The sequence below is a fragment of the Sciurus vulgaris genome, assembly GCF_902686455.1.
Source record: "Sciurus vulgaris genome assembly, chromosome: 9".
NCBI lineage: Eukaryota > Metazoa > Chordata > Mammalia > Rodentia > Sciuridae > Sciurus > Sciurus vulgaris.
The window spans coordinates 85856352-85874336 of NC_136469.1; the positions used below are offsets into that span (position 1 = coordinate 85856352).

The following is a 17985-nucleotide window of genomic DNA, read 5'->3' on the forward strand; positions in this document are numbered from 1 at the left end:
TTTGAAGAAGCCAAAGTTCATTATCCTAATCTCTTTGAATATTTTAAAATTTAAAAACTTCTACAGTAGAAAGATCCAAAGTATTGCATAGTGTAGTAGTTATACAGGCCACTTCAGTTGTTCCATGTGATTGTGTCTCATCGCTAAATTCAAAATAGTGGCTACATGCAGAATCCAATCAGGCAGGGTCCTCCAGGGCTTCAGCTGTAGTGCTAAGAGTTTACTTTTTAAAGAAGATGGTGGACATGCAGTTATTTATTAGATTATTTTTATACTATTTTAATTTCTGAAATATTTTATAATAGATTTACTACTTGATTAATAAAGGATTATGACTATTTACCTCTTAATACTGAGGTTGTCTTATTTGCTTTCTATCCACTTATAAACTAATTAGTAAAACAATACAATAGTTCTGATGGGGTTTCTATGCAAGTTCTCTTATCCATTTATTTAGCAGAAAGGAATTTTTACAGGTCATGAAAAAGTAGGACTATTATGGAAGATTTTTTATTTCTAAGTTTTTGAACTGGGGATTGAACCCAGGGACACTTTACTGCTAAGCTGCATCCCCGGTTCTTTTTATTTTTTATTTTCAGACAGGGTTTCCCTAAGTAGCTGATGCTGGCCTCAAACTTGTGATCCTCTTACCTCAGCCTTTCAAGCTGCTGGGGTTAGAGTTGTGCACCATAACATCCAACTATGGAAAGATTTAATATAAATACACACACACACACACGCATTTGTACACACACACACACATGAGTGTGTGTGTGTGTGTGTGTGTGTGTGTGTGTGTGTGTATTTACCAATATTTGCCTTCCCCAGGGTCTAATGTGATATGGCTCCACAGGGCATTGCAAGAATTTAGAGCCCAAACAAAATACTTGAAAGAAGTCAAGTTAGAAAAGGGAGCTTTTTCTAGAATAGTAGTTCTCAATAGAGGTGATTTTGCCCATACCCCCACCATCGTGGAACATTTGGCAAAGTCCAGAGACATTGTTTATTATCATGAGTGGAAGAGAGCATGCTATAAGTACCTATTGTGTAGAGGCCAAGGACTCTGCTAAATAGCCTACAACATAAAGGAAGTCCCCATTCCCTCCCAACAAAACATAGCATCTGCGCAAGATGTCAGTAGTGCTGAGTTTGAGAAATACTGTTGTGAGATAGGAAGTTTTTTTGGACTGGGTGTGATGTGAATTGAAAGGGAGGATCATGACAGGATAAATATTGGTATATTCCAGATAAAGTGACCCTATGCCTTCTCTCTGAAGAAGTGGGGAAACTTGAGCAACAGCTGTGGGATGTGGTAAAATAATTACTAGAGAAATCTGTGCAGAGACCTCAGATGGCCTCTCTGACTATGATTAGTCCCAGCAATACATGGAAGAAACACAATGATCCTGTTGCGGGAGTGTGCCGAGAGCTACTCTACATCAGGAGTCCAAGTGTAGAGAAAAGGTCAAGTACAGATGACATCCGAGGAACATCTCCACGGTCTCAGACTTGTAGGAATTTTTAAAAATGGAATTGTGCCATTTTCAGGAAATTGGATGGAACTCGATACACTTATGTTAAGCAAAATAAGTCAAACTCAGAAAGTCAAGAATTATATCTTTTCTCTCATCTGAGGAAGTTAGAGAGGAAAAAGGAAAAGAAAGGTGTGTGTGTTGGTGGGGGGTCTTATGAAAATCAAAGGGAGATTAGTAGAGGAAAGGAACCAGAAGGTGGAAGGCCAGGAGGATGAGGAGGTGCTAGAGAGTGGTATTGGCCAAATTATTTTGTTACACTGTGTGCACGTACAAATATGTAACAACAACTCCCATCATTATGTTCAGCTATAATGCACCAATAAAAATATGGAAAGAGGAAGTAAATACATTTTCTTGAATTAAAAAATAATCATCAGAAAAGGAAAGAAGCAAATCTCAAGAGAGACTGCATCTACTACCCTGGTAGAATAGGGTTTAGAATAGGAATTGATTTGAACTACAGAAAAATAGAGGGAAGAGTTCATGCATACAAGTGATTATGGGTTGAAATTTTTATCAATTTTACCATAAATTATGTAACCAAATTTATATTTTAATTGGAAATCAAACCAATACTAATAAACTATCTGTACTCAAGCAAACATTGCCTATATGTTTTAGCTGTGCCAAAGACCTCAGCTCTACCATTCTCTGCTGGGTGTGGGGGTAACAAGTGAAGGGAATGAGGTTCCATAGTTCCCAGCAATTATGTTCCCACGTGAGACCCTGCTGTGAGGAAATTCTATTTTCCTTTATTCTTTTATTACCTAATTTCATCTAAACATGGTGCCAGTGAATTCGGTCTTTATATAACCCATTCTGGCATTCCTTGAAGTTCAGAGAGGTGACATGTTCATCTCCAGAATAAAGCTGACAACAAGTTTTGAAGATCACAGGAAACCGTAGGTCATCCTTGATTTTAGGAAACTAAAATTTATTCCAAAAATATCTTGATGAGTATTCTTAAAATTAGAAGTAAAAACTTATGCCTTGGTAAGACCCTACGTTGTCTTACCAAGACAACGAAAACAGAAAAGATGTAGAATCCTCCCTTTTATCTTTGTCTCACTTTTCAGCAACAGGTTATTTTATTATTCCTGTTTTTTATTTCTTAGTAGATGGACATGTGCTTTAGACCATCAGTGTATAGTTAGGTTTTTGTCACTGTGCCTGAAATACCCTACAATAACAACTTAGAGAAGGAAAATTTATTTTGGCTCAGGATTTCAGAGGTTGAGTCTATGGTCACCTGGACACCAAGGTGAGGTGGAAGGTACTCAGCTCATCACAGCCTGGAATCAGAGAGGGGGAAGAGCGGGCCACAGGGAAGATGAACCCTTCCAGTGCACCTCCCCCTATGATCCACTCCTCCAAACACCTTCCTATAGTTACTATCCAGCTAGTCCCTCTAAACCAGGATGAACTGATTAAATTGCAGCTCTCAAAATCTAGTAGTTTCACTTCTGAGTGTTCCTGCTTTTGGGGGACACCTCCTATCTAAACCATAACAGTCAGGAAGTTGGTGTTCATATTTAGAGAACTTTACACTTACTTATGCACTTATAGCCTTGTTGGTCAACTTGAATTGCCTTTAGCTACCTACAATATATCATAATCATTGCGCGCACACACACACACACACACACACACACACATACATGCATGCCTAGAATATTGTCTTGATTTCACTTTGCCATATTTTATTATCTTAGTCATGGTGGGATGTCTAAATTCCACTATCTCCAATTCATAATGTGAAGCTGATAATGTACAACAAATAATATTCTTCCCTAAATTACCTCTTTTAGAAATATTTCTCAGAGAACAATGCTTTAATTGTAGAGCATTCTAACATAATATGTGTAATACACTTTTAGAATCTCACTCTCCCTGACCTTTGTCTTTGTATTATCATATAGAAATAAATATTTGACTGCCATTTATTTCAAAGTTATGCTAAGACACTTAAAACACTCCTTTTAAGAGAGAAAGAGAAAAAGAGAGAGTGTGTGTTAACATGGATTTTAATTGCAAACAGCAATCAAAATTTCTTTCTTAAATGATTTCATTTACCCCAAATGAGATGCTTGATAACTATTAACATTGGTAGAGTCCGTTTAAATGAGGGTCATCTTGTACATTGAATTATAGAATGTAAAGGAAATCATGGACTTTACTATTTCATGTTTCTGCTGTAATATCAAAACACATTCCTGAACAACATAGCATTTTCATAAGCCAATGAAGTGATGACTTAGAAGGCTAAATACCCTAGGCCACAGACCAATTATATATGAAAGGTTTAAGGTTATGTCAAAAATACATAATCAGAAAATATTATGCAAATGTCACTTATTCCCTGACTCATCTTGAAATGTCTCAAGGCAATTCACTAAATTTAAGAAATGCCATTTTAAAGATTATTGAAGTGGTACAAAGAGATTTATTGTAACAACTTTGAATGTTCTCTGGTATTTGCTTTCTTTGCTTTCCTAATGCAGAAAAGAATGTACTGTGAGGACATCTTGCTACTATGCATTCTATTTTATTGTGTACAAGTCGCTGACTATAAATCCCAACGTATCTGACTCCAATCATGTTTGTGGGCTCTTAACTAGGCTCCTCAGACTGTGGTCAGTCCCTTATTATTCCCATTGTCCAGTGGTTTGTTCAAATTTCCTTGAGTTCAATTTGGTTTATTATGTGGAGACAGGCCTTGAACAAAACCACGTGAAAGGACTGGACTGTGTTGTTGCTGAGTAGATGGGCACATGAAAATAGCAGAAAGTGATGAAAACACTAGATCAGCAGTGGGGATCTCACGTGACAACATAATCCACACGCTCATGTGAAGTCTGTGTTGGGTATCTTGATAACTACCATTGAACTCTGATCTCCCAGTGAGGGGTTATATACTATAAATGATGAAATTAATCCATTTCTTTGTAGTCACTGGAATATTAAGTGAAATAAATTTCTATGTTTAGTGTGGTATTGATTTCCACACCTACTGAGGCAGAAAGTGTGTCTTTAGAATGAATTTGTTGTGGGGCTGGAGTTGTAACTCAGCGGTAGAGCACTTGCCTGGCATGTATGAGGCACTGGGTTCAATTCTCAGCACCACATATAAATAAATGAATAAAATAAAGGTCTACCAACATCTAAAAACTGTATATATATATTATATATAAAAGAATGGATTTGTTGCACCTTTATGCAAGCCATGCAAACCTGGGAGTACATGGGTATGGTTTATGTCATTGAATAGTTCATAATCTAGAGAGAAAGAGGCATTTTATAATACAGATTCTAATAGAGGTTTAAGGAGCTTCAAATTTAAACTAGACTTCACACTTATTAGCCTCTTTAAAAACCGTGAAAATAACATTACCCAACACTTAAGGCTGCTGTGAGGATTAGCTGCACTGTTGCATGAAAAGTGCTTGACATATGTAAACTATTGGCAGCTCTTAGCTCCTGTTATCATTATGGAAATTTCTCTCTTCCCTTTTCCCTAGTGGTTAGATAATAGTAGCTGCCATTTAAATGATGCCTACTACATGCCACATATTTTACCCAAATATTTTATTTAATCTTCCCATTAACTCACAGAAGTAGCTTCTGTTCGTTCTGATTTATAGGTTGGAAACAATTTTCAGAAATTCAATCATTTACCTAATTTTATGTCTAGTAATTCCAGAGCCAAAGTTTAAACTCTACTTCTATACTAAATTGTACAGGCTTATGGGTAGACACAACTATGGAAAACTGAGATTCCCACTGCTTTTTCTCCAACTCTCCTCTGCAGGATTTGCTCTTTTATCCACTCTTCCCCTTTGGAACAAAGAAAGACACAGAAATAGAATTACTTCCTGTAATTTGCAGGGCATTGAAAACATATGCAAAGTCAATTCAATGCAGTTTTGTAACATTTTCTCTCTTCAGCTGATTTAGAAAGAGAACAAGTTTGTGGCTTCTGTGAATGGAAAAATAAACATTTGAGTGTTATATTTCCTGAATTGCAGAAGAATCTATATTTTGGGGGTGTGTCATGTCATGTTTGCGATCTTAATTTATTCCAAAGTACTAAACATTCAGGAGAGAATTGGACAAGTGTTGTTCTTATGGAACAGAGATGGATGAACTGTGCGAAGAAGGGTGCTGAACTCCAACGGGGTCTACACTTACCTCCTTCATCAACATGCCCTCATTCTTTACCAAACTAAACCAAGTATGATTAAATTGAGTTGCCAACAATACTCAACTGTCCTATTGAGTGGACAACTGTGCTTTGTTTTATTGTTTTATGATTTAAATATTTATTTGTGTGATGTACTTATTACTTTTTCTATAAAAGAAGTACATGGCTAAAATTTATCAAATGGTTAACCATGTGCTAGGACTATTCTAAGCACTTTACATTATTTTACTTTATCTTTAGAGCAGCTCCTTGAGATAAGTATTATTGCTGTCCCAGGTCCACAAATGAGGAAACTGAGACCCAACGCTTTTAAGTAAAATGTCCACAATCACAAAAGTTAGTAAAACTGAAAAGCCATACAGCCAACTATGGATCTTGAATTTTGGGACTTTGTTTTATAGTGCTTCTCATGCTCTTTCAAAAATTTGAAAAATAACTGAGAAAATAAATGTCACCTTGAAATACATTGCTAAAAGGTAACCATTACCCATCCTTTTAAAACCCTGTGTGCTTACAGGATATTAGGCCAGCTCAGCATATTATGCTTTTCACTTACTATATCATGAAAAAATTAAATTTTTAAAAATTCTTAAAATATTATGATGATTTCTTTTTCTATGGTATATCATCATTTAACTATTTCCTGTTTTTAAGGATTTAAGTTGCCCATTTTTTACAACTAAAATACTACATGGACATCTTCATTTTTAAAGTCATTTTTCTTTTTTTTTTTTTAAGTTTCCACTTATATTTTATTAGACAAACCTAATCGGTGGTCTTTCAGACTGAGCTGTGCAATCGTATTGCATATCTAAAACAAGGAGAACCAATACATTGACAAACAGTTCTAATTGCTGTGGTAGTCACACATTTATTTAGTGATAAGAGGTAATATTAAAACTCAGGACCTAACTCCCAGTATTTCTATTACCTTAAGTATCTGTATTAAAATTATTTAAGGTTATCTTTAGGAATATATTTCTAGAAGCATAATTCCTATGCCAATGGCATGACTTATTTTAAAGTTCCAGTGGTTTTTGAATAAAAATTTATTTAGAATATCTCATGAGTCTATTTTTTATGATTAATGACCTCTTATTTACACTTCTGTGGTGACTTTTTCTTCCATAAGAATTTCGAGTTTCCAGGTATTTAGAGGAAAAGTGAATTTCCAGAGATCTGCTGCTATTAGTTTTTTAAACAAATATATTTTTAGTTGTAGATAGACAAAATACCTTTATTTTGTTTATTATGTGATGCTGGGGATTGAACCCAGTGCCTCACACATGCTAGGCAAGTGCTCTACCACTGAGCCACAACCGCAGCCCTAGTTTTACAAACTAATGTTGTGTTGGCAATTTTGGGGACTGTTTTCACCCAAGCCAATCGTTTTACTCCTTAAGCATAGTCTTTGGGTTCTTCAGTGCTTTCTGAATGCAGAGTTTTTTCTGTACTGCCATTTACTGCAGCCAGAAAGTCAGATTCTTCTTGGATTCCCTCCAGTTTAGCTCCTCCAACCTTCTTCAATACTGCCCCAGTATTATTCAAATATGGCTTCTACCTCCTGGTTCAAGCTATTTTGCTTTCATGGCTTCTCTGGTTGCTGAAAAGCTGCTTCTTTTTCCTGGACCAAGAGACCTTGCATTTGAGTTAAGCTGTTTTCCACACCTCTTGTTTCCCCTGCCTCCCTTCCCCTTTGTGCTAGGCTGTTACTTGGAATTGTTGAGTAACATATTATACTTGCGCATGAGGGAGCAGGAAAATCTTCAACCCACAAAATGTCTCAAAGGCATAAACTGAGAAGAATTTGAGATCTGGAGATGAATGGAACTGAGATTCTTGTCATCAGACCACTTAAGGTCTACTTTTCAATTGCACAGTTGGTGATAAATCCACATTGCTAATAAAAATAAATCAACAGAAATTACTTAGCTGGTAAATAACTTGACTTTTAACGAAAGACCAGGAAGAGCTCAATGGGTTGCCTGGAGACCATGGGAGCCTTAGGAAGCCCATTAAATATCTACTATTATCCATGATAGCTTCCTGTTTAGGTGAGACATTGGCATTGGCCCTAGGAAAATAGGAATCCAGAGGAGCAGAATCAAATTTAGGAATAGCAGACAAGCATCAGAATAACTGGGGTCAAATCCCAAACTTGACAATGAACTTAAATGTTTGGACAAGTGACATTAACCTTTATTTTTAATAGGAAGTACGAGTTATGAGGAAAGTACATAAATTACAAAGATATCTATCCAGGACAAGTTCTTCATCTGGAGAAGTCACCATTTAGTTTATATACCATATCATCTTTTAAATGAGAATGTGTGTGTATTTTAATATTATTATTTACAGAATTTGTGGGAAAAAATGCAAAAATAATCGCTATATCCTAGCATATGACATTTGGAACCATTTTAAATGTCTGCTGCATGGTGAAGGCATTAACTGGGTCAGTCTTGTGAAAATATTAATTGATGATATTGTGTCTCATAGATTTTACTTCCCATAAAAAGAAAAATACCAACTCATTCTATCAATCATGTGTTGACAGAATTTTGGAACCATGGATGGGAAAGGGAATACAGTTTTTTTTTTTGTTTTTGTTTTTGTTTTTGTTTCTTGCTACTGGGAATTGAACTCAGGGGCACTTTACCACTGAGCTACAACCCAGTTCTTTTTACTTTTTATTTTGAGACAGGATCTCACTAAGTTGATAAGGGTCTTGCCATATTCTAAGGCTGAGATTGAATCACTGGGATTACAGTGTGTGCTACAATATCAGTGAGAATATAGCCTTTTGCAAAACATTGAATCACTAGTAAATTTCTTAGCAAAGAAAGTATCCTGGCTGGGGACAAAGAGATCAGAGAACACAATAGGATGGGGTATTCAAGGAACAGTTAGTTAAGAGCTTGGAATACTTAAGAATTCACTGAAATAAATGTGACTTGATCGACTATAACAAAAAACTTGACTTCAGACAATAAAAACTGCAATATAAAATGAGCTTAAATATGAAACATATTTGACTTTAAAGTCAAATAGGCTATAAGTAAAAACATATTATAAACATAACTTTGTAATTAGATATTGTGGCAGGAAATCCTTTGGAAATTAATGCATCATGAAACTTACCAAAGTCCATGTCATTAATAGAATTTTTTCACTTCTAGCACAATAACTGTTACTCTTATGTAAAAGAGAAAAAAGATTTATCTTAATAGATCTTTAAGGACTTATTAAATGAGTGCATGGAAAAAATGTGCTGAAAAGGAAATTCATAACCTTTTGCTTATCAGGGAAATAAGGTAATAAAATATTAGATGGTAGGTCAAAGGTTTGCATTTTATGTCATCAGTTTCCAACTTATAACTGGAACGTATTTTAAAATTTTATTTCCAAATTAATTTGTTAGGATTTGGAATGTTCAGAATGGTGGGATTATTTCATAGAATAACCCTTGTGCCAACACACACACACACACACACACACACACACACACACACCCTCTGTTCTTTAATCACAAATGTGTAGCAATATATATATAGCATAGCACAGGTTTTGGTGATAGAACTTGGTGATAACCCATCAGCAATGGTTTGGGGCCAAATTAGTGGTCTTGGGAAATCTGTTTAACTTCTATTAACTTTATTTTATTTATTTGAAAATGAAAGTAATAACTATCTTACAGAGTGGTTGTGAGCATTAAGGCAATGTAAGCAAAAGTCCTTTTTTGCACTGAAATATGCCCAAAACAAAAAACAAAAACATGTTAGGCATTCTTGTGCTCTAGCACTTTTCGGTTCAGTTATTTTTTAATTAAATCACTTTTGCAAACCTTCGTGTAAACTAAGTGCTATTCATCATGTCTATATGCAGAAAATTCATTATGTAGCAAGAAAAGACTGCAGTAGAGGAAGAAGTACAGCCCCAGTTGAGGTGTTGCCAGCCAGCCCATCTGGCCAACAGAATATTTCTTAATTGTCTCCCGTCCCTGTAATTTTAGGGCAATTCTGTGCCCAGCAAACAGGAGGAATTAGATTATTCATGCTACCAGGCAGTGATGGCTGTTTCCCAAAAGGCAACATTTATCAATTCTAATTCTTATGGTGGACCCATGTAATGTTTGTACCACATTATCTTTCGTTTTCTCATAATTGCCGGCTCTCTAATCTTCTTGTTTAATGCATATTAAAGAAAAAAGCATTCAGTGATAGTTGTTAAAAACTGTAAGGCAGTGGACTGGGGATATAGCTCAGTTGGTAGAGTACCTGCGTCACAAGCACAGGGCCCTGGGTTCAATCCCCAGCACACAAAAGAAAAAAAGAAAAAAAAAAAAACTGTAAGGCAAACCAGTATCTGCCTTGGACAACCTCTGTAAATGTAGGGAAATGGAAATGGAATTTTGCTGGTAGAATAGAGATTGGGCCCAACTTAAGCACAACATGGGTAAGTGGAAATTCATAGCCAAAGAGCAGGCTGAAGATCAGTGGATGGGAAATTAGAAAGACTAACCCTCAGGAGTCAGGGGGATTCTGGCTAAGTTGACCTAACAGGAGACAGACCAGAGTGAACAGATATCACAAGAGAAGTGAAAGAGGAATGAATTGGACATAACTGATCAGATATGGTGTTGCTCAGACAGAGGGTCAGGAGGTTCTTGTTAGACTAATTTAACAGGTCCTTGGCTAAAAGTGGATTTTTGCAAGGATGTGCATAGATGGGCACAGGAAAATGTTGAGGAGCTTGACTACAGTTTGTCAAGCAAAGTATGTTTGTCAATATGGGATTTGTTTCTTTAATTAAATTCTAAACTGGTTGGAGGTGAAACCTGTAGTTTTCCTTTACAGACTCAGAGTACTCAGCACAATTGGGTAAAGAGTGGGTGCTTGACAACTGCTAAGTACAGGACAGTACTTTCCAGGTGATGTTATCACAAAGCCAGAAGGTGAAAATGGGTTTGTTTCTTCCCAGGGTTATTATCTAGATTACAGTAAGAAGGAAAGGAAGTTGAGATCCAAACCACACTGAGGAGTGGTAAGGCCTAAATGAAAGATTAAACACCAGCCAAGCCTGAAGGCCCTTGAGAACAAGTCACTTGACAAAGATTGTTAATGAGAGTAGTTCCTCAAGAAAGAAAGAAGTGCTACGTGACAAGAGGTGAAGAAAATTAAAACAAAAAACGTAGAATCCAACTGGAAAGCCATTATAGGTAAAGTTATTTTAGGGCAATTCTATACCTAGCAAACATGAGGAATTAGATTATTCATGCTACCAGGCAGACACCTGATTCATCTGGGCTATACCACCTATGATAGATGCATGACTATCTTTGCTTTCTTTATTTTGATCTGTGTTGACAGCCAAAAACTTAAATTGCAGTTACAATAGCTAGTACTTTCTAACATGTGCTCTGTGCCAAAATCTTATTTACCTTGTATGGATTATAAGATATTTAATAATTGCATTCATGTAATGATTTAGGTACTATTGAGGAAACAGTGGCTCAGAAACTTTAAATAACTTACATAAGATTACGCAGCTCACAAGGCAGGGTTTGAAGTGAACAGACACCATTTCTAAACTACTTTTTATAACCACTATGTTATAAAGAGTCCCAAATATGAGGAAAGCTTATTTATGGGCAGTTTAATTCTATATGTTTTGATAGAAAAAGTTATACAATGCTCTCACAAATCAATGCATATACTGAACTTCACCTGGAACCATTAAAACTACCTCTTGTATTTTCAACCCCCAACTGCCCTCTCTGTTCTCCCTTCCTTTTCTTCTTTTTCTTCCAAGTTTTTGCCAGTTGAAGGCATTGCGCAATGGCTCGCCCGCTTGCTAGTGGTCAGTCTGTGCCTAATTTTGGTTAGCCATTTGTGGGGTTCTGATTACAAGAGGTCTGGCAAGTGAAGGAGTAGGGTTAGTTTGGCTCTATTTTTATTGTCTGTCTGAGCTCGCAGCTAATGATTTGAAACAGTACTTATTCTCTGCTTGCAACTTAACTGAGCTCTTCAATAATCTTGCCAAGGCTAGACATACAGAGGCTGAGTTGATGTGATTTTTCATCTCCTAGAGCCAGCATGAGATCAAGGTGGAGGAAACAAAAAAGGAGTCATCTACCAGTGCTCGCTGGGCACCAGTCCAATACTTTGTGTAAATTGTTGCATGCAATTGTCACAGTTGCCTTTTTTATTATTATTTTTTAATTTTTACAAACTGCATTTTGATTCATTTTACACAAATGGGGTATATCTTTTTGTTTCTATGGTTGTGCATGATGCAGATTCATACCATTCATGTAATCATACATGTACATAGGGTAATTATGTCTGTCTCATTCCACCATTTTTCATACCCCCCCTCATTTCCCTCTACATAATCCAAATTTCCTCCTTTCTTCGCTAACCTCCCACCCCCCCACCCCCAAATTTGTGCTCTCTGCACTATGTCAGTTGTATGGCAAAGACCAGGAGTTAATCCAGAGGTAATGAATTATGAGATTAAAACTCCTTAAGTGAATCATTTTTGATAGTAGAAACCACTCTCTTGTGAGTGATCACTATGTGTTAGACTCTTTGATGAACACTTTGCATGTGTTATCTAATTTAATCCCTCACAACTCTATGAAATACATAGTTACTATGTGTAATTTACAGAAAAGGAAATAGAAGCTTAGAAAGATTAAGAAGGAATTTATCTGCGATTGGACAACAGGTAGTCTTTCTAGATCCCTCACTCCTGCCCTTCAACTGCCCTTTATAGAACTAACACAAATCAGGTGTTTTGTTTCTTAATTTCTTCCTACTTTGTTCCCTTTTTTGCCAATATAGATTATGAGTGTGTGTGTGTATGTCTGTGTGTGGGTGTGTGTAAATATTAATGTATGCTTTAAAAATGTCAGGCACTGTTTTAAACCCTTGACGTAAACCTAATTTGATCTCCACAACAACCTTAAGGACTACTCTCGCTATGATCCCTACTTTGGGACAAGAATGGGACACATGTGGGTTAATCACCTGCTCAGTACCATAGTGTCAAGGGCAGGTGCACTCCAGGGACAGTGTGTCTGTGCTCACTGAACGCAACTGTCCTATACCTTCCTGTGGCCACCTGAGCTCTTCCTAATAATACTCAGAGCAATCATGTCCACCCCACTGTCAAAGACCGCCAATAATTTACTACTATTTATAAAACAAACGCAAAGATATGTTTCCTCACATTAGAGGCCCTTCACAATTTGCTTCTCTTTTAACATTCCATTTTCACTCATCAATTCAATTGATTCTATCTACTCTAGACTATGTCTCACCCCTAAACTCACCACAATGACACCCAGTTATGCATGATTTTTCTTGACTGGAAGATTTTTCTTTGCCTTTTAGAATCCAAATCAATGTTCAAGTTCCCTCGATGGTTCAGCCCACAGAATGTTCCTCATTTTCTCTGTACAAACAGCCCTCAACTTTCTTCTATGTTTATTTAATATCTAAATAATATCACATCTTTCACTCTGTCTCATACTGTGATGTTTGTCCTCTCCCATCCAAATGACACCCACAATCTCTTGAGATCAAGGGCTGTGGTTCATCAACATTGTCAAAGCACCTGGCATTTTGTACAGGTTGTTGATAATCAGTGAACATTGTTGAATAATTGAGTGTGTAAGTGAATGGAAGTGTTGAAGGTGTTTTTAGCTTTAAGGGGAAAAATGTAGAGGTTCTATGAATTATATATATATAAATGTATAACTTCTATGTTGCGTATATGTTTCAGACAAGAGTGTACAATATGAAACCCAGATTCTCTGTGTGAACCTCCAGGTGACCTTCCTGTAGAAGTGCAATTTCAAGCCCACTGTTTAAAGACATTGTCCCTAGGTGTCCAACTCTCTTTCCTTCCTACTGGCTGGAAATGGTTATCATAGAGCAACTGTAGAAGCCATAGTTGCTTCTATGGAAACTGTGGAAGATTCCAGAGCTTTCCCCACCCCCCAGCCCTGATCCCTAAATATTTTTATGGAGCAGCACCTGCCTGCCTACCTGCTCTAAACTATTAAGCAAAAGAGAAACTTACAACTCATTTAGTCACTAAGCTTTAGGGTCTCTTTATTAATCAGTACCCCAACCAGTATAGCCCTCAACACCTTTTACCAGTAATAAATCCTGTGTGTATTTATGTCTTAGCTTAAATATTCCTTCCCACAGAGATCTTTTCTAACCTCTCATTCTAAACAGTCTTCCTTATTGATTTCTATATTAGGATTCAATTTTTTTATAAATCTCATCACTATCTATACATCTTATTTATTTATGTGATTGTTTATCTCTCTCCCTTCCTTGATTGGAAACTCCATGATTTCGGGGACAGGGAGTGTAACCTCTAATCCACCAGATCCGGTATACTATGTGGCACATAGTTGGTTCCCAATAAATACATGATAAGTAAATATAGCTAATAGTAATGTTGAGAACAATAATTATCACTATATACAGTATTTCAGGGGTTTCACCAAGTGTGTTATGTTCTGTACATTATCTCATTTGATCATCTTAATAACATGCAGTGAAGCCATGAATCATATCATTATCCCATTTTATTAGGAAAAAATAATTTTACAGAAGTACAATTACTCTCACCAAATCACACAATCAATGTTTGTATTTTCAGGTCAAGACTCTTCTATGCTTACCTATATCTTGAAAATATGGTTAGCAAGATCAAGCACATAATATCCAGATATTCTACTAATTGACAAATCCAGATCCTGGTAAATAATGATGACTCTTAGGCAGGCCAGTTCAACGAGAGCATGTCTGAACACTGGGCCAATTTTGCATGTAACTGCAACCCTTACATTTTTTGTCTCTAAGTAAGTGCCACAGAAACAAAGCCTAATGTACTGTTTATAATTTTAAAACAACTTTCAAAATCTGTGCTGTTAATTAAAAATGAAGGATGAAGAAATTCTTTTGAAGTCTATATAATTCCCAAAGCAGCAACTGCACGAGTTTTGCTTGTTTTTCCCAAGTGTTGTATTTGAAACTTACTCATATTTCAGAACTACGCATGATAATTCTCTGATTGCGTGTTTGTGGTTAAAAATCTCCCTCACACCGCACAAAACTTCAGCTAAGAGTTTAATAGTTAGTAGAAGAAAAGTCTCCTTTTAACTATAAATACACTTGTGTTAAAATAATGGGGACAATATTAAGTAAGGAGTCAGGGGACTGAGGATCTGGATCTTCATGACCAATGTGGTAGGCACAGTTCACAGTGGCTATTTCCGTGTAAATTTAAATTAAATAAAAGTAAGACTGAGTTCCTCGATTGCACTAGCTGCAGGTTAAGGTGCTGGACAGTTGAGTGTTCTAGTGCTACTGCGTGAGAAAGTGCAGAAGAATGGAGCATTTCCATTGCTACAATAAATTCTACTGGACGGCACTGCTCTAAGCAATTATTCTCAAACTTTTTGGACTTAATATACATTGAAACTCCTAAAAAGGATCAAAGACTCTTAAAGAACCTCTTTCAAAATATGAATATTGCATTCATCAATATTTACTGTCATGGAAATTAAAACAGAATATTTAAAATAACAACTCACTCCATTAGCTGTCAGCACACTGACATCATCACATAGAGAAAACTCTTGTGGAGGGTCGGGGTGAAAAAGAAAAATGACAGCTTCGTGTTAGGAAAAGTGTTTGCCTTCACAGGCCCTCTGAAATTGTCTGAACCTCCAAGACCCCTGCGCCACACTTTGAGAACCATCCATTTAGACCCTACTCTCTTACTAACTAGTTTCCTTTTCTTTCTAAAGGCATGTGGTACCTTGCGTTATTTTGTCCAGAGATTCTGCCAATTTTTAAATGTTTGGCAATGTAAAATAAAACATTCTTAGTTCTTTACCAAAGTTTCCCTTTGCAAGGGAGGGAAGTAAAATCAGAGACTACTTTGACTGAATTGAAATTTTATACATTTGAATTAGGGGAGGCTTAGTGATTTCTCTGCTTTGGTCCCAGTAGATTTTTCCTAAGCGTGTATGAAAATCACAGTGGCTCAGGCTGACCAACCTAAGACAACACCTTGATATTTTTACTTAGAATCTCCCAGTATCATTTTTGCTTACTGTGGCATCAGCAGGTTAGAAGGGAATTCTTAAAGATCATTATGTACACCAATGATAGGTTCCAAAAATATCAAGACCACACCACATCAAAATTATTTCAGAATGTTTGGTTTTGGACTATGTAGTTACAGTTATGTAGTTACAGAATCTTTTTACTTGTTCCTAAAATTGTGAAAAACTTCCATGATGCTATACGATGTATTGAATTTTCAGAGGAAATACTTTCTCTGTTAATGTACTATTCCAAAAGGGAAATATATCTACATCTTTATCTATACCTTTATCTATATATATTTGTTCATGTATATATTTATATAAGTATATATATTTTTTTGAGTAAAATTGAGTAGCTGAGAAAGCACACTGTAATGGTTAAACCATAATAACATTTATAATGATAGCTTTAACAAAAATGGCTTTTTTCTGGGAATTTGTAAATGTCCATTCTTGTAATGATCTGAATCTGGATGAGTTTGAATGATGAAAATTCCAGAACAATTCCATCACTTGTATAATATTTGTGATTCACGTTGGCCCTTTACTAGAATGGCCTTTTATGTGAGTACAAGATATTGGAGATCCATAAGTGAATGAGGAAAGGCAAAATTCTCATGGCAGTGGCAAAAGGTAGACCCTACGTGGGAAGATGAGTGATCAAGGCCAATTGTCACCTCTTCTCTCCTAAAGACCTTCTATTTATCATTGCCGAGAGACCTCACTCTCACATCTCTTCACACTGAATGGCCAAGTCCTGTTTCCTTCTTGTCTTTCTAGATGATACCAGCTCACTCTTCAACCTTTCAAAGATGTTTTCTAGGTGAACCAAATATGTAACCTGAAAAAGGGTGACCTTCTCGATTAACAAAGCAAGTTTCCTAAGTGATGTTGGCTGACTGGGCTGCTGGACTGACCTGTTTTCATTTCCATCTCTACTTCTTCTCAGGGCTTGAGCTAGGGCTCTGACTGAAGGCAAAGTTTGAGGAGGACCTCCTTCACATGCAGCCATAAGAGAATGAAGTCACCTTGGAGATTCAAAACATCCTGAGCTATTCTCCTTTACAAGCCTAGACTTAGAACAAATCTGTAATGAGCACCATTATTCCATCCCTGATCTGGAGCTCATCTAGTTACTTCTCCAGCTTTGTTTTAGCAGTTTCGTTCATGAAAACCTCATCCATGTATCTACTGTTATTATGCCAGAACACACTATATTCAGTATCATATGATGGTTTGATCAATCAGATTTGGAGAGAAAAGGGAAAGGCTCTGTAAAAGAAGTTGCTTGCATTGAAAAATTTTATCACTGCAAATGATCATGTTGAAATGGATTAAATTTTGAAAGCATTGTTAAATCTTCCAAAGAACTCTAAAATATTTTTAAGATTACTGCAAGTAGAATCTAGAATCAGTGTTAGGCTAAAATTTGCCTGGTTTTAATTTATATTCAATATATGCCTGACTCTTCCTTTTTTTTTTTTTTTTTTTTTTTCGGTACCAGATTGAATTCAGAAGCACTCAATCACTGAGCCACATTCCCAGCCCTATTTTGTCTCACTGAGTTGCTTAGCACCTCGCTTTCACTGAGGCTGGATATGAACTCTCAATCCTCCTGTCTCCGCCTCCAGAACTGCTGGGATTATAGGCGTGCACCACTGCGACCGGCCTGACTCTTCCTTTGATACTTAATTAAGCATACAGTTTCTGATTGGTCATTATTATATCTCTTTATGTTAGAGAGTTACATAATCTTCTTTCCTTAAAGGACAGTGACTTTTTATTTCAAAGATATCAGGACATCTTGTTTTCTCATCTCCTTCTGCATTGCTCAAAATTCAGTAGCCCTGAATGTTATTCTGTCCTCTGGAGGAAGTCCAGGTTTCATCACGCTTCCTCTGATTTTCAGAGGTGGAACCTCTGCAACTTCATCCAGGTACCGAGAGAGGGATAATGCTTGTTTAGATGCACTGAAGAATTATATGCCCCGTAGGCAGTACAGAGGAGAATTTATCAATTACCTTACATCCTCAATACCTATGGGTGGTACCAAGGGGTCAGCTGCTTCTACTTTTGGGTGCCATCATGTCAGAGAAGCTCTGGAGCACAAA

At 36.6% G+C, this 17985-nt stretch overlaps 1 long non-coding RNA gene across 5 annotated transcripts in view; it reads left to right on the top strand.

Annotated features, from left to right (window-relative positions):
• The window catches only part of LOC306669018, a 64281-nt gene that overhangs the window by 41509 nt on the left and 4787 nt on the right, over window positions 1-17985 (top strand). The window lies entirely within an intron of this gene.